At 39.2% G+C, this 18,623-nt stretch overlaps 1 long non-coding RNA gene across 1 annotated transcript in view; it reads right to left on the minus strand.

Moving 5' to 3' along the window:
* LOC132022634 (uncharacterized) overlaps window positions 1–18,623 on the minus strand; it is a 162,783-nt gene that overhangs the window by 119,313 nt on the left and 24,847 nt on the right. Inside the window, exon 2 of the long non-coding RNA XR_009405655.1 lies at window positions 1,859–2,100. This is a non-coding gene — a long non-coding RNA (uncharacterized LOC132022634). The remainder of the gene's footprint in view (window positions 1–1,858; window positions 2,101–18,623) is intronic.

The following is an 18,623-nucleotide window of genomic DNA, read 5'->3' on the forward strand; positions in this document are numbered from 1 at the left end:
CCTGTCCCCGTGCTTTAATAAACCACCATTTTGCACCAATGACGTCTTAAGAATTCTTTCTTTAGTCGTCGGCTCCGAACCTCCTCACCCCACCGAACCTGACTTAGGTTCTGGGACTTCATCAAAATGACTGCTCAGTCCGTACTCCAGTCTCTGTAGGCATTACAGTCTGTCTTAAAAGAGCCCATACAGGGATCCGGGCTGCCCACGCTGGGACAGAATTGGAGGTGGAGCCACATCATTGCAAACCCAGGGACTTAGTTTGGATGCGCTGCTGCCAAGTGGGAGGCTTGGAGTCTCCCTGGAAGGGACCATTTACTATCATCCTGACCACCCCCATGGCAATAAAAGTAGACAGCATCAGGACCTGGATTCATGTGGGTCAAATGAGCTGAGGACGAGAACGCCCCCCAGAGGAGGATGCCACTGCCAATGGACCCTACCAATCTTGGACTAAAACTAAGGCTCGAAAAACAATTGAGTTCATTAAATTAATTGTTGGCCCTGTTGTTAAGATGTAGGTGGGAGGTATAAGCAATTATGAATAAAAAAGGTGGGGCTTAACCTACTGTTTCTGATAAAAGGAGAAGGGGGCTCTGTATAACCTTAGTAGAGAAATACTGTTTCTGGGTAAATCACACTGGAGTCATTAAAACAGTCTAGCAGCCATTAAAAGGAGCGTATAGAACTGGCTAAAAAGTCAAAGATTTGACTTGTCTCCAAAGAAAAGGGGGGAATGTAAGGACCTATTTAGAAACTGTCCCTGCTCCCCTTCCCCCAGGGGATTTACAGGTAACAAAGCCCAGATACAAAGGTGGGTCAGGCCAGGTGGAGACATCCGATCAGTGAGGGGGGATGCATACTGTCTCCCTGGTTACCAAGGAGTATGGGCCCCGCCCTTTGGGAGCCCTTTTGGCGCCAATCCCAATCAAGGTATAATAGGCTGGCTCAAATGTCTACTAGGGTATATTGTAACTCAATTGGTCACCTAGCCTCACTGGAGTTTCCTGTGTGTGCTACAATCTCATTGGCCACCTGTGCATGGCCAGACCTGTCCGTATGGCCTTAGCCCTTAAAAGCTAGTCTGTGAAGCGGAGAGGGGTCAACCTCTCTTGTAAGAGGTGCGGCCCCGAACGTTCAGTTAGGTTCTTGATGCTTGGTGCAAAATAAAGCTTTGCTTGACCTTCGCTTTGTATCAGTCTCACTCCTTTAATCATGGACCCATTATTAGGGCATAACACTACTGTTTCCTGTTCATTGGGTTATTAGCTAGCTTTAGCTGAACCCCAAGCTGCCCCTGAATTTAGTGGTTTAAAGATTATATATTTATTCATTTATTTGAGAAAGAGAGCAAAAGCACAAACAACTGGGAGGAGCAGAGAGAGGGACAAGCAGACTCCATGCTGAGCATGGAGCCAAACATGGGGCTCAATCTCAAGACCCTGAGCTGAAATCAAGAGTTGGATGCTTAACTGACTGAGCCACCAGGCACCCCAAATTTAGTGACCTAAAAAAATAACCTTTTTCTCTTTTGGCTCAACTTTCTATGAGCTGGCAATTTGGGCTAGGCTCAGCTGAGTAGTTCTTCCTTCAGTTTTTTTTTTTTTTTTTTTTATGTTCAATTTGCCAACATATAGTATATCATTAGTTTTTGTTTCATTAGTTGCATATAACACCCAGTGCTCATAACAACATGTGCCTCCTTAATACCCATCACCCACTTACCCCATTCCCCATTCCCTCCCCTCTGTAACCCCCAACTCGTTTCCCAGAATCCAGAGTCTCTCATGGTTGTTCCCTCTCTGATTTCTTCCCATTCAGTTTTTCCTTCCTTTCCCTACAGTTCTCTATGCTGTACCTTATATTCCACATTTGAGTGAAACCGTATGATAATTATTTTTCTCTGCTTGACTTATTTCACTCAGCATAATCCTCTCTAGTTCCATCCATATCAATGCAAATAGAGGTATTCATTCTTTCTGATGGCTGAGTCGTATTCCATTGTATATATGAATCACATCTTCTTTATCCATTCATCTGTCGAAGGACATCTCAGCTCCTGGTACTTCATCAAGATAAAAAGCTTCTTCAGGAAGCTTTCTGCAAGAAAATAGTCAATAAAATTAAAAGGCAACCCATGGAATGGGAAAAGACATTTGCAAATGACATTACAGATAAAAGGCTGTTATCTAATATTTATAAAGAGCTATCAAACCCAACATCCAAAAATAATAATAATAATCCAGTCAAGAAATGGACAGAAGATATGAATAGACATTTCTCCAAAGAAGATATACAAATGCCTAACAGACATATGGAAAAATGTTCAACATCATTAGCCATAAGGTAAATTCAAATCAAAACCACACTGATTTATCACCTTACACCAATTAGAAAGGTAAAAATTAACAATACAGTAAATAACAAATGTTGGCAAGGATGCCAAGGAGAGCCCTTGATAAAAGAAAGGGGAAACACTTTTACACTCTTGGTGAGAATGCAAGCTGGTACAGCCATTCTGGAAAACAGTATGGAGGTTTCTCAAGACATTAAAAATAGAGCCACCTTATAACCCAGCAATTTCACCACTATTTACCCCAAAGATACAGTTGTACTAAAAAGACCCAGCAATTGCACTACTAGATATATACCCCAATGATACAGATGTAGTGAAAAGAAGGGGCACATGCTCCCCAGTGTTCTTCTATCAGCTTTGACTAGCATCATTTATGTATCTGAAGTCTGCTGCCAGTCACCTTGGGTGTCCTGCCTCTGGAAGCAGGGTGGCTCTTTTGGCTGTTAGGAGTGACAGAGCCACACTGTGTCTCTTTGTTCAACAGGCTGGGCTAGCATCCTCACATGGTGGAAGTGATAGGGGTCCAAAGAACAGCAAAAGAAAGCAAGTCCCAATATAAATCACTCTTTAAATCATATTATATTTGGTGTTATCCCAATGGCCCAAACAACTGACATGATCAAACCAGGGAAACTGGAGTACTGGACCACCCTGGGTTGAGGATATAAAGGACCATGAAAAATCAAAGCCATTTCTTCATCAACCCATAGTGGGTTATCATTCCTCCCACTACATCAAAACCCCTATAGTCACTCTTTAGTCTACATCACCCATGGCTAACCAGCCTCCCAATATTCATTATCCTCTTCCACTCTTCTCCCCACAATTATGCTACAATGTCAGAAAATGTCAATCTGATCCAATTTTTGGACTTTTATAGATAAAACCCAAATAATTTATCAAAACATACTGAATTTTACATCATGCCCTGATCAAACTTTTAAGTATAAACCATAGCCTCCTCTCCTATTGCCCCCAACACAGACACGTGCTCATTCACACACACACACACACACACCCCACAGATCACACATGCACAAGTCACACATCATGCACACACACATGCAAATGCTCACACACTCATGCACATCACACTAGGTATCCCATCCCACTGAGCTGTTTCCTGTGACCCACTCTGCCCCTCAGCATGGCTTGAGTCCAGGTCATCTGACAGGTGACCTCCCAACAACCAACCAACATGTAAACCAAATGAGAGAGCCTGAGTCAGTCCATAGTTAAAGTTGTACTAGAGTTTAGTTCCTTTGTTATGTTTAGATTTTTAAAAATACAAATGAAGTTATGTGTTCTTCTATATCCTTCTATATTCCTCTACACCTTACTAACCTATAGGACCACTAATCTGGACAAAATGCCAATGAACTGAGCAGAAATTAAAATTCCTACTTTTGAAAGAAAAAAAGCACATGGTTGAATAAGAACTCTTTCCAAAATGTGTACTTTCTGATGCAGACATGTTGGACAAAATATGGAAGTTCCATTTCACCCAACCAACATATGTGGTCCACCACAGGGTGGCAATAGTGCCCTGACAGAGTGATCAACATAGAAGATCAGAGGAATACTGAAAACACACCTTGCTGTCTTCCTGGTTTGGCCTAGGACTTACCTGAAAGGATTAGAGATTTGATAGGATCAAATCTTCATTTACAAAAATGAAACTATTAGTTCTAGAGTAAATAAATTTCCACATATATCATTGAGGGAGATTAAGGATTCAATTTACTGATACATCAAGACTTGACACCAAGGAAATTGATGCTATGCTAGAAAGTTACCCAGTAGTAGCTCTGAAATATTTCAGAAAAGGATGCAGGAACTCTATGATTTACAGCATGAAATGAAAGGTTTGGGTTGAAAGTCCATTAGGATATAGTCGACACAGCTGGGCAAATCCTCAATTCCATTTCCATGTAATTTTATTATTAAGATTTAAAAACATGCAGCAAACTGAATGATATAATTTTAGCTTAGAAAACATAATATCCTGGAGCAGCCGCAGTCCGTTAAGCATCTGACAATTGATTTCTACTCAGGTCCTATTCTCAGGGTTGTGGAACTGAGCTGCAGCATCAGGCTCTTTACTCAGCAAAGAGTCTGCTTGAGATTCACTCTCCCTCACCCTCTACCCTTCCACCTGGCTTGCTCTCTCTCTTTCTCTCTCTCAAGTAAATAAATTAATGTTTAAAAAAAAAGAAAAAATATTTTTCTAAGAAGTATGAGGAACAAGAATAAATACATTAACAATAATAAATAGCCATAAACAGAACAAGGGATCACTTTTCCTGAGCTGAAAGTGTATGCCTCCCTTCCTGGATGGCACCAGCTAGAACTAAGTGACATTGTCAGTGGCCCCTTCATGAGGTCCACTCTAAAGGCTTCAGTATCCCTTGGACATCTTGCAAAATATAGAAGGCAGTGTAATTAAGCACAGACTTGTTCAGAGGATAGTTGATGTCTCATGGTATCTTTTAGAAAGAAGGAGGAGTCCATTCAGAGAGGATAATAAAGAAGAAGGAGGGTCAAATTTGAGTGGAAATGCAGGACTGAGTACACCACAGTGATAGTATGTCATGGTGGACAGGAGGGACAATTGATGTGCTAGTGTCTAAAGGGAAAGAACACTGCTGAGTAAGAAAGGCAGGCAAGCAGGAGGCAAGGGATGAGCGACATGTAGAATGGTTGCCCTGGAAGGGAAAGTTCACAAAGACCAGAGCCAAGTTCACCAGGGATAAGTCATGGACAGGATCTGAGGTCTGACAGGTTTTGCTGTGTCAACCCTGGAGAACTAGTTACTGGATCATAGAATGTGAAGCAAGTGTGGCCATCATCCCCAAAACCTTTGACCTAGCAGAACCTAAATTCTTTGTCACTTGGACCTGCCTCCATTCCCTTTCCCAGAAACCCCTCTGGCAGTGGCCCTCCATTTCTACTCCTGGCATTAGAAGTGAGCCCCATCCTTCTGGGTGGTGTTGGGAAGGTTGACTCTGGTCTTCTCCAATCCTTCTCCCCACTTCACCAACAAAGTGAATCTTCTTAAATTTCTACCTCAGTGAGGTATCTTTCTTTCCCCAAATCTTCAATTGTTTCTAATGCCTTCTCAATTTGGCCCAAACCCTCATGACTATTATTGAAAGGCTGCATGACTTTGTGACAGTCAATATGCTGCCTTGTTCTCACTTCTACTCATACTCCAAAAATTCCAATCTACATGTCCTCCTCCCCATCCTTGTCTCTGCAGCTTTTCCCTGCCATCTTAGTCCCCATACCAAGGCCTTCCTCACTACACGAGCCAAAACAATCCCTCACTTTTTAATACCCAAAGCACTGTTTGGATCACAATCATGAGTTTTCTACCCTGTTTTTTTTTTCAATACACAGATAGTATGTGCATACCATTTTTCCAGACTATAAAACTCGGGATAGCAAAGGCAGATGCATATAAATCAGTCTCCTAAAGTCAAGTAAACATTTCCCTCCAGAAAGACTTCCAGCATTCTCATATCTCTGTGCCTATTGGGGTACCGTGATCTGCTTACATATTTTCTCTAGAAGTAGAGTCTTTTTATTCAGTTTGTATGACTCTTTCTTGCAATGATGCATCATAAGGCTGACCAGCAGTGTGATCTGAGTCTACAGAAAAACAGCTGTTCCAGTAGAAGGAGGAAGTTCTGGATAGATGTGGGACGTGGTTTGTTTGGTGTATCTGTTCTGGAATGGATACAGAGGCACTTTTCTCACGGGGTACCCCTCTTTCCCCAGGGTCACTTTGTGGGTGGGATTTCAGGATGACACAGAAGCACAAGCAAGCATGTCTGCATCAAGGGAGGTGGGCTTATTTGGGCTGATTGGAATGAAGATATTCCCAAGTCCCTTGGAGCTTGACCAATGGCTATGTTCAATTTGCTATAAAAGTTCACCTCACTCTACCAATGAAATAGTACAGGAGTTAGTAGAGCTCAGATTATAGTAAAACGAGAGTCAGTGAGGAGTGAGAGAAAGTTTGCCATTATCCCATTTGTCCTGTGCACTCAACATACACTTTTCTAATCATTCTACTCACATAACATATGCATAAATCATACTCATCACCAGCTTTGCCTTAGGCAGCATTGTGTCCTCAATGGCAAATCATGCCAATGGTATAGGGTCTTGCATATAGAAAGTAGTCAGCAGGTGAGCGTTGAGTGATAATCCATGATTCACCTAAAGCATGTTCTGAATGATTAGGAAAATAGCAACTCTTCATAAACTTCAAAGGCCACAACTGACTCAGTCCTTGTCCACAATAGTTAGGCCATGTGGGGACATGTGAGAGAAGAAAGATCATTAAGTCTGAAATTGGTTTTATATTTCTCTTGCTTACCCCTTAAAACATTAGAGTGCAAACCAAAACAAATGATGATAATCAGGGACAAATCAGCAGCTTTAATGGACTCTGGATAGCTGCTAATACTACAAGAGCTCCCACAAAATTGTAAAACTTCCATTCGTGGGCTAGCGGGTTTCACAGAAATATATGGGTGCATCCACCTATTTCACTGTGAACCTCAACAGTGGTAGACCCTAAGACCCCAGACCCTGGCAAAGCTGTTGAAAATTTGCGATGCAGCACCATGGTTGTGCAATGATTTTGTTCCCTGTTGACTCACTTCCAAGCAAGTATGACAAAAAAAGTTAGCCCTCCAAGACGCATCACAACTAATACCTCAGAATTCAAATCAGGAGGATGCCCTTTGGTCAATCCAGAATCATCTCACTTGCCTATCTGTGAGAGGAGAAGATGAAGGTGTTTGAATGAGAGTTCTCAAGTCTTTAGAGGAAGGAACTCACTGGTTCCTGATGGACACCATCTGCAAGTTCTCAGTGCAAGTTCCCTGCACTGAGAATTAGTGATGTCTCAGGCACCCACCATGCATGGCTGTTTGTGTCTATTTATGACATTTCCCCCACTGCTATGAAACATTCACCATTACACAGAATCTGAGAAGGAATCAAAGACAAAGGATGATCATAATTCTACTAGATTGTTATTGTTTGAAAGCAAATGAGACCTTGGACAAAATGACAGGGGGGAATAGTGTGGAGGAAATGGAATGAGCATATATCCTTCAATGATGTTGTCACAGTGTATGATCCACTTCCCTTTTTTGAGACAAGAGCCCACTTTACCTGACAGTAAGGACATCTCTTTTTAGAAGAAATCTTGTCACAAAATAATAGGAAATAAAGGGCTTTGTTGATAAGTAGTAATGCTGACCTGCACTATTTGATGTGACACCAAGAGCCACATGTGGCTATTTAAATTTAAGTCAATTAAAATTGAAACAAATTAAAAATCAGATCCCCAGCGGCACTAGCCTTATTTCAAGTCCTCTGGTGGTGTTCATTGTATAAAGGTCAGCCATGTCTACTCATCAAGAAGCAGATGTATATTACAAGCAGGTCATGCAGCTACTGATGGAGAGTCAGAAATTAGGCTTTTGAATGTGAGTGATGCCTGCATGCTGTAAGCACCCAATAAACTGCTGTTTTTTTTAATTTCATTTAATCATGTATTTATTATTAAGTATCTATTGTGTGCAAAACAGTGTTCTGGGTGCCAAAGTATAGCAGGGAATAAAGAACAAACCCCTGCCTTCATGAAGTTCACATTCTACCAGGGAAAGGCTGCCAATAAACAGCATCAGTAAGAATATTCAGTATGTTGCTAGAAAGTGATAACTAATGTGAGAAAAGGAAAGCAGGAGGGAGGGTGGGTATCCTGGGAGTGCGGATGCCATATAGAGGTAAAGAAGCAAAACTAGGGAACCAGCTGATACAATAGGGAAGCAAAGGATAGGGAGCAAACTAGCTTCCTTTTAGGAAACTAAAAAAGGGACTATGTGTATCTGAGGCAATAGAATTCCTTGCAGAGGGAACAGCAAGTGCAAGGCCCTGGGCTACATCCTGGCCTGATTCAGGGACAGCAAGAAGGAGGTGGTATGGCTGAGGGGGAGGGGGTAAAGAGGAGGTTGGAGAGAAGTAAGGGAGGGAGAAGAAAAAGGCAAATAGAAGCCCTGAAGGCTACTATAAGAGGTTTTTTTGTTTTTTTGTTTTTTTGTTTAATGTTTGGGTTGTACAAGATGATGACTTGATATACATATAAACAGTGAGTTATTAGAAAGTCAAGCTCATTATTATACCCACCACCTCACATAGTTACCATTTGTGTGTGTGATGAGATCTACTTTCTTACTGAATTTCCATCATACGATGCAGTATTAATAACTATAGTCATTGTGTTGTACATTAGATCTATAGTATTCACATACCTGGAGCTTTGTATCCTTTGACCCAAGCCCTAGTAACCACCATTCTATTCTTTGTTTCTATGAATTTTATGAATGTTTTTAGATTCCATGCATAACTGAGATCATGCATTTTTTTAAAATGTTAGTCACCATACAGTACATCATTCTTTTTGTATCTGGCTTATTTCACTTAACATAATGTCCTCCAGATTTATTCATGTTGTCACAAATTGCAGGACCTCCTTTATTAAAGTTGAATCATATTTCAGTGTGTGTGTGTGTGTGTGACATTTTCTTTATCTGTTTACCCCTCAGTGAACACTTAGGTTGTTTCCATATCTTGACCAATGTGCACAATGCTGTAGTGAACATATAGTGGGAGAGAGGTGACTCCGAATGCCTTAGCCAGAACAACCAGAAGGACAGAGTTGTGTTTAACAGAGATGAAGAAGGCCAGAGAAAGAATAGGTTGTGGGAGGGGGCAGGGGAAGTAGGGCTCTGTTTTGGATGTGTCACACTGGAAATATTCCACTACACACACAAATGGAAATGTTGAATAAGCAGTTTGATGTCTACAGTTAAGGAGTTAAAACTCAAGAAATTGGGATCATCATCATCACTGCATAGATTTCTTGAAAGCATGAGACTAAGTGAGGCCACCATGAGAGTGGAAGAAGGAAAAGAGGTCCAGGCAGTGAGTCCCTGCAAGGTCAGAAACTGAGAATTGAAAAGAAATAAAAGAAACAAATGAAGAGAGATCAAAGAGATAGAAGAAACTCCAGCAGAATGTGGTGTGTTTGGAGCCAAGTGAGGGTGATAGTTCAATAGTCAACTGTATCTGATGCTTCTGGTGAGTCAGGATTAAAACGGAGAATAGACTCTTGGGTTTAGCAGCACAAATGTCACATTGACCTTGACAGTAACAGTCTCTGTGGGAAGGTGGACTGAAACCTGAATGGAAGAAATTCAAGAGAAAATGGATAAAGAGATGGATTTAAGTTGTCCTATCATTAGCTAAACCCCAGAATCAGGATGCATAGCACAATCCTGACTCTATGGCTTACTAACTTGTAACTCTGGCAAAGAGCTTCTGTCTCTGAATTTATTCATCTGTGAAGTGGAGGATTAAATAAGCTGACAAATGCCAAGTGCTTAGAAAAATGTTTGACTCACAGGAGTTGCTCAACAATGTCATTAACAATTTATTTTTGTGACATTATTAGTATTCATGGCACAGATCACCGTATGTGATATGTGCTCCTGATTGCTTAATGCCTGATGAGGACAGAAATCAGGTCCATTTGGGACATAATTTCAATCAAATTTATCTAAACGAGGCAGATAAATAGCTATTTTTTTAGAACCTCATCTCTATATTATTCACACTATGCAAGGTCATAAGGATATTTCAAAGTCTGGGCCTCAGACATTGTCACTGAAGGTGTGAAGCTGAACGCAGAGCCATTCTCAGCTATCCATATTCTCAGTATGAGCCATGGGCTGTGTCAGGACAACATGAGCCCTATGCATGTCTGTGGAGACATTGCCTGTGCACCCACAACACTTACTCTCAATTTAACCTTAAAAAAAAAAAAAAAAAAAAGTTTGTCACTGTTCTTCAGGAGAAATGGAAGCTTCTTTCCAAGTAACTTCAACCTGATTCTTTTGTAGCAAATCTCCTCTGGTTCATCAACAATTAGACACATAGCCTGTGCTTCATGCTTGTTTTCTCTGTTAGTCCTGCAAGCCCAAGGTTGGGGGAGGCACCAAAAAATCAACATTAAGAGGGATCTATCAGAGGAAAGACCAGGGCAGGGGTCAGACACATTTTCCAGGTTGGAGATGGCACCATCAGCTTTTTTGCTGAACATCCTTGCCTCTCCCCATCAGAAATATGAGAAGCATGGGGAATAAAAAAATTTATCCCCAAGGACAATGCACAGTAGACTGAATGGTGAAGCTGCTAATGGCTTAACACAAATTAAATGACACCAGAGAAGAGAAAAAAAAGTTACATGAGCATTTGAAATATTGCCTTAAGCTACCAGGTGGCCAAGAAATCCAGATAATAAGCACTGGAATGTTGACTATTTAGTAGCTGGGATAAGCTAGTTCTGCCAAATCAAAAAGCCCATGTTGCTTATGGAAAAGAAGCCGGGAAAACCCAGGCTGCCTGCAAATGTGGACCCCTAGTACCTATGTACTAGTTTCCTCTCCAGAAACTAAACTAACTTACCAATGATCACATTATGATACAAAATGCTGAGCCACATGTCAATCTATGAGCAGATGCTGGCCCTGAAACACAGGTTCAGACCATAGATGAACAAGGAAAACAGCTCCACCCCCAACCTTCCCATCTCTAATCACAAGAAATTAAGTTATAGATGCTTCCTGATTGGGGTGAAGAGAACATGAATGCTGTAGTTTAATGTTTGACTGAAGAACCAGAAGCATGGGCCACATCTCTTACTCTTGCCAGAAGAACCCAACTCCAATTGCCATGTTGCTGATGCTACCCTGTGTGAGGTATTCCAAACACAATCCCCTGGCTCCAACTAAGAACACAAGAGGATAATTCTACCTCCTGGATGATAGTTTTAAGGAAGGTTTCTGGAAACTCTTTAAGGTAAATAAACGTAAATCTTGTTAGCCTGTTAGACTATCTGTCGTCTGGCCTTTCTGAACCCTGTCATCACTTCCAGAGTAGAGCATTTAGAAGTTTGGATTTTCTTTTCTTTTTCTTTTTTCTTTCTTTTTCTTTTTTTCCTGGTGATAGTCCTTTCAGTATCTCCCATTCTTCATGCTTTCCTTGTTACGACTTATCTGGAGAGATGTATATATCACCCCATGCATGTTTCAGCATAGCTATTGAGGATAGATGTCTACCAAGGTGACAACTACATTGTATACTTGATATCCCTGTATCAGTGACCCATTGTTGCATAAAAAGAACCAAAAAACTTAGTCACTTGGAATAAGTATTTATTTAGAACACAACTCTATAGATTTGCAATTTTAGCAAATTTAGTTGAGTGGTTCTTTAACTTATCTTGACCAGGTTCATTCATGCATCTGTGGTCAACTAGAAGATTGAGATCTAGCATGATCTCACAGTGATCTAGAATGGCATGATCATATGATTGCCAGTTGCATGACTAAGGGCCAGAGGACTGGACCATATGTCTGTTATTGTTCAAGAGGCTAGCCTGGGCTTACTCACATGTCTGTCTCAGAGTTCCAGAAGGAGCAAAGGAATAAGTTCCAAAGCACATGCCCTTTTCAAGCTTTAGTACATATCATATTTACTAAAATCTCACTGTCCAAGGCAAGTCATAGCAAGTCCAGATTTAATGGTTAAAAACAGACTTCATCTCTTGATAGGAGACTGTTTAAGATCATGTTTTAATGATGTAGATGCATATTCATAGTTATTTGTTCAATGTACTATAATGACCAAATTAAGATTCTGGATTATTTCTAGTTCAGCTAAAAATATTTTTGGTGTTAAAACAAACAAACAAACAAACCCTCAACACTTTTAAAGTAAGAATTTGGGGGTGGAGTTAAGATAGAAGAGTAGTAGGGGGACCCTGAGCTTGCCTTGTTTCTCAAACATGACTAGATCAACATCCAACTATTTTGAACAACTAGGAATACTATCTGAGGATTAAGAAAACAAACTGCACAGTCTGGAGCCATGAATTGGGGGAGAATAAAGCCATGGGATAATAAAGGGGAGGGAACCATTTTCCCAGAGTAAAGTCAGGGAGTGGAAGAGAGCAGGAGAGTATAGTGAGTAGAGGTCACTATAAGCCTTGGTAAGGAGATCCCCTGGGTCCCACTTGGGGAGATAACTCCCCTTCCTGGAGTATATTTGGAAGAGCATATTTTGCTTCTCCAAAGACAAAAGGCCAGCTGGGAGCCATTGAGCAGAGCTCAGAAGCAGAGTCAGAAGTGGGCACAGAGGGCAGAAAACCTCTTAATAGCTTTTCACTTGTGAACTACAATAGACTTAAACCTCTGTGTTCAAACCATGCAGTGCTTTTCTGTGATAGAACTGAGCATAGAACAGAGACAAAGGCACACTACAGATAATGTGGCCATTTTTTCTCACTGTCTGCCACAATAGAGCCTCTGTACAAGTACTTTTCTGAGACAGAACAAACTAGGGGACTGAGTTGCACACAGTTGGCCAATAATCCGGTTCCAGCTTTTTGCTGAGCATTACAATAAACTCTAGACTCTGTGTGCAAACTGTGACTGCTTTTTAGGGATAGGACAGTGCTGGGCACACTGTGAATCTCACCTCCAAGGGAGTGAAGTAGGTCTTCACCTTGCCAGATCCTTTAGAACTTGGAGTTTTGAATCGCAGTCAGCAGCCAGAGATAAATTTTAGGAAATCTGTGGTGCCAGGCATGACAATAGCCAGTAATAGACAGGTTAAGGGTAGGGAACTGAGAAAGCCTGGGACATAGGGGATTGTTCACAATCCTGAGAGGACCTCCTGAACAGCAGTGGCCAAGAGTTCCACTCCCCAGGGACAAGAGGGAAGGGTAATACCATATTTTTCTCCTCCCTTCTCCCCTCTCCCACCCACCCATCCGACTTCAGAGAAATACAGTGCCTCTAGTAGAGGCTGGAGTCTCCTACACTAATCCCTGCCCCCTACACAAGTCAGTTTGTGAGACTAACCAGCAGGCATCTCCCTCAGAAGACCAATAGAGCACCCACAGACACACTGCGTGTACCAGGTCTACTAACTAAAGAATGCTCCAAAATGTCAGCTTCTGATAGAAGTAGTTCCAAGCTTCTTTTTTTTCTTTCGTTCCTTACATTTTCAGATTTTCAAATGTTTAATTTTTCTACTTATTTTTTTAATCTTTTATATATTTTTCTCTTTATCTTTTTTTGTATCGAGCTTATAATTTTTTCTTCATTTGTTTGTTTCTTGGTTTGTTTCCTTCTCTTATTTTTTAGATCAGGCTTCTTTTGTTCTATTCCCCCCCCCCCTTTTATTTCCTTTCCTTATTCTTTTTTTCCCTTTCTTTCTTATTCTTTGGAATCAAGCTTATACTTTTTTGTTTCTTTGTATTTTTGTTCTTTTTTCCTTTGTCTTGAATCAGGCTTTTTCCTTTTTTCTTTTCCAGGCTTATCATAACAAACAAATCAAAGTGCACCTAGTTAAAGATCCAGACACACTACTACAAGCAAGGACAGACCAGTGGGTAAGAGCAGCCAAAATGCAAGGGCAGGGTGTACAGAGCAACACCAGAAACTCTTCCTGAAGTAGTTGTTGTTATTGTTTTTGTTGTTGTTTTACTTTTTATTTCTTCCTTTCCTTTCTGAACAAAATGGTGAGATGGAGTAATTCACTCCAAAAAGAAAGACTAGATGGTAGTACTCACTGTCAGGGACTTAATCAATACAGATATAAGTAAGATGTCTAACTTTCATTTAAAACAATGATTTGGGGGCATCTGGGTTAAGCCTCTGCCTTCAGCTCAGATCATGATCTGAGCATCGGTCCTGGGATCAAGCCCCATGTCACGCGCTCTTCTCAGCAGGGAGTCTGCTTCCCCCTCTCTCTCTGCCTGCCTCTCTGCCTACTTGTGATCTCTCTCTCTTTGTGTCAAATAAATAAATAATTTTTAAAAATAAATAAATAAAACAATGATTTTAAATATACTAGCTGGGCTTGAAAAAACATAGAAGGCACTAAAGCATACTGTACAGATAAAACAAAGTATGTAAAGCATACTGTACAGATAAAAAGAACTAAAATCTAGTCCAGCCAAAATTAAAAATGTTATTACAGAGTTTCAGTCCAAGTTGAGTCCATAAAAATGAAGATAAAGAAAGCAGAAGAGTCAGAGATATAGAAGAAAAAGTGATGAGAAATAAAGAAGAGAGAAAGAAATCTATTAGATCATGAAGGTAGACTGAAGGAATTCAATGATTCCATAAAGCAAAATATCTTTTTTTATAAGAGTCCCAGAAGATGAGGAGAGGAATAAAAGGGGCAGAGGTTTTATTTGAACAAATTATAGATGAGAAATTTCCTAATTTGGAAAGAGCAGGAATTTAAGTCCAGGAGGCATGGAGAACTCCCTTCAAAATCAATAAAAATAAATCAACACCTTGACATGTTATAGTAAAGCTTGTAAACTACAAAGATAAAGAGAAAATCCTGAAAGCAGCTCAGGACAAAAAGTCCTTATCCTACAGGGGTAGACAGATATGTCTGGCAGCACACCTGTCCACAGAGATCTGGAAGTCAAGAAAGGATTAGTATGACATATTCAACATACTAAATGGGAAAAATATACAGCCAAGAATGCTTTATCCAGCAAGACTGTTATTCAGAATAGAAGGAGAGATCAGGAGTTTCTAGGACAAACAAAAAGTTAAGGAATTCATGAACAATAAACCAGCCCTGTAAGAAATATTAAAGAGAATCATTTGAGCAGAGAGAGATCCCAAAAGTAACAAAGACCAGAAAGTAACAGACAAAATCTATAGGAACAGAAACTTTACAGGTAATGCAATGGCACTAACTTAATATTTTCATTGATTACTCTGCAAATGGATTAAATCCTCTAACCAAAAGACACAGGGTGTCAGGATTGATTTAAAAAAAAAAAAGAAGAACAAGCCCCACTGATATGCTACTTACAAGAGATTTATTTCAAACCCAAAGATAAATGGACAATAACTTATCATGTTAATGGACATCAAAAGAAAGCTGGAGTAGACATCCAGTTTTAGTTTAAAACTAGATTTTAAACTAAAGATTTAATAAAATATGAAGGACATTATATCATAATAAAGGGATCTATCCAATAAGAACATCTAACAATTATAAATATTTATGCCCCAACATGGGAGCAGCCAAATATATAACCAAATTAATAATAAAATTAAAGAAATATATAATAATAATAATAAATATATGAATAATAATGCAATAATAGTAGGGGACTTTAACACCCCACTTACATCAATGAAAAGATCATCTAAACAGGAGATCAGCAAGGAAACAAGGGCTTTGAGTGACACACTGGATGAGATGGACTTTGTAGATATATTCAGAGCATTCCATACTTAAACAATAGAATACACATTCTTTTCAAGTGCACATGGAGAATTTTCCAGAATATATCACATACTGGGTCACAAATAAGGTCTCAACAGATACCAAAAGACTAAGATCATACCATGAATATTTTCATACCACAATGCTATGAAAATTGAAGTCAACAATAAGAAGAAATTTGAAGGACCACAAATACAAGGAGGTTAAAGAACATCTTACTAAGGAATGAATGGGACAGCCAGGAAGTTAAATAATTTTAAAAAAATGGGGGAAATAAATGAAAATGAAAATACAATAGTTCAAAATCTTTGGGATGCAGCAAAGGCAGCCCTAAGAGGGAAGCATATAGCAATATAGGTCTGCCTCAAGAAACAAGCAAAATCTCAAATACTAATCTTACAACTAAATGACCTGGAAAAAGAAAAGCAAATAAAGCCTAAATCCAGCAGGAAAGAAAAAATAATAAAGAATAAGAGAAATTAATGATACAGAAATTAAAAAAAAAACACCAGAACAGATCAATAAAACTGAGAGCTGATTCTTTGAAAAAATTAATAAGATTGATAAACCTCTAGCCAGACTTCTCAGAAAAGAGAGCCCAAATTAATAAAATCATGAATGAAAAAGAAAAAAATCACAACCAACACCATATATATATATATATATATATATATATATATATATTTGTAAATATATATTTTTGTGTGTGCACGCACACACACACACACACACACACACATACACACAGAATGAGCAAATTATATGCCAACAACTTAGGAATCTGAAAAAAAAAAAAATAGATGCATTCCTGGCAATGTATAAACCACCAAAACTGAAAAAGGAAGAAATATAAAACCTAAACAGACCCAAAACCAGCAAATAAATTGAAGCAGTAATCAAACATCCCCCAACAAACAAGAGTCCAGAGCTAAATTCCTTCCCAGGGGAATTCCACCAAACAGTTAAAGAAGAATTAACACCTATTCTTTTGAAACTATTACCAAAAAAACAAAAAAAAACAAAAAAAAAGAAGGAAAACTTTCAAAGTTCTTCAATAAGGCCAGGATAACCTGATCCCCAAAACCAGACAAAGACCTCACTAAAAGAATTACAGACCAATATCTCTGATGAATATGAATGCAAAAGAACAGTACATGAAAAGAACTACTCACTCATCTAAGTGGGATTTATTCCTTGACTGCAAGGTGTTTCAACATCAACAAATCAATGTGATATACCTCGTTAATAAAAGAAAGGACAAGAACAAATGATCCTCTCAGTAGATGCAGAAAAGGTTTTTGAAAAATACAGCATTCTTTCTCAATAAAAACCCTCCACCATGTAGGAATAGAGGAAACATACCTCAATATCATAAAAGCCATATATGAAAGATGCACAACACATATCATCCCTAAAAGGGAAAAACTGAGAGCTTTCCCCCTAAGGTCAGGAACATGACAAGGAAGTCAACTCTCACCCCTATCGTTTAACATAGAGCTGGATGTCCTAGCCTCAGTAATCAGACAACAAAAAGAAATAAAAGACATCCAAACTGGCAAAGAAGAAGTCAAATTTTCATTCTTCACAGATGATATAGTACTCTATGTAGAAAACCCAAAGGACTCTGTCAAAAAAAAAAAAAAAAATGCTGGAACTGATACAGGATTCAGAAAATTTGCAGGCTATAAAATCAATGCACAGAAGTCAGTTGCATTTCTATGTACTAACAATGAGGCACAAGATAAAGAAACCAAGGTATCAATTCCATTTACAATTGCACACAAGACCCTAAGACAGCTAGGAATAAACCTAATCAAAGAGATAAAGGATTTCTGAAAACTATATTTATAAAAGAAATTGAGGAAGACACAAAGAAATAGAAAAACATTCCATGCTCTTGGATTGGAAGAATGAATATTGTTAAAAATGTATATGCTATTGAAGACACTGTCTTTTTTCCACTGTATATTTTTTCCCGTTTTGTCGAAGATTAATTGACCATAGAGTTGAGGGTCCATATCTGGGCTCTCTACTCTGTTCCACTGGTCTATGTGTCTGTTTTTATGCCAGTACCATGCTGTCTTGGTGATCACACCTTTGTAATAAAGCTTGAAATCAGGTAACGTGATGACCCCAGCTTTATTTTTGTTTTTCAACATTTCCTTAGCGATTTGGGGTCTCTTCTGATTCCATACAAATTTTTGGATTATTTGCTCCAGCTCTTTGAAGAATACCGGTAGAATTTTGATCAGAATGACATTAAAAGTATATATTGCTCTAGACAGTATAGACATTTTAACAATGTTTATTCTTTTAAATAAATGGGGCTGGGAAAACTGGACAACTATAAGTAGAAGAATGAAACTCGACCATTCTTTTACACCGTGCACAAAGATAAACTCAAAATGGATAAAAGACCTCAATGTGAGACAGGAATCCATCAGAATCCTAGAGGAGAACATAGGCAGTACTCTCTTCAATATCAGCCACAGCAACTTCTTTCAAGATATGTCTCCAAAGGCAAAGGAAACAAAAGCGAAAATACACTTTTGGGACTTCATCAAAATCAAAAGCTTCTGCACAGCAAAGGAAACAGTCAAAAAAACAAAGAGGCAACCCACAGAATGGGAGAAGATATTTGCAAATGACAGTACAGACAAAAGGTTGATATCCAGGATCTATAATGAACTCCTCAAACTCAACACACACGAAACAGACAATCATATCAAAAAATGGGCAGAAGATATGAACAGACACTTCTCCAATCAAGACATACAAATGGCTATCAGACACATGAAAAAATGTTCATCATCACTAGCCCTCAGGGAGATTCAAATTAAAACCACATTGAGATATCACC

Source organism: Mustela nigripes, chromosome 7 (genome assembly GCF_022355385.1).
Source record: "Mustela nigripes isolate SB6536 chromosome 7, MUSNIG.SB6536, whole genome shotgun sequence".
NCBI lineage: Eukaryota > Metazoa > Chordata > Mammalia > Carnivora > Mustelidae > Mustela > Mustela nigripes.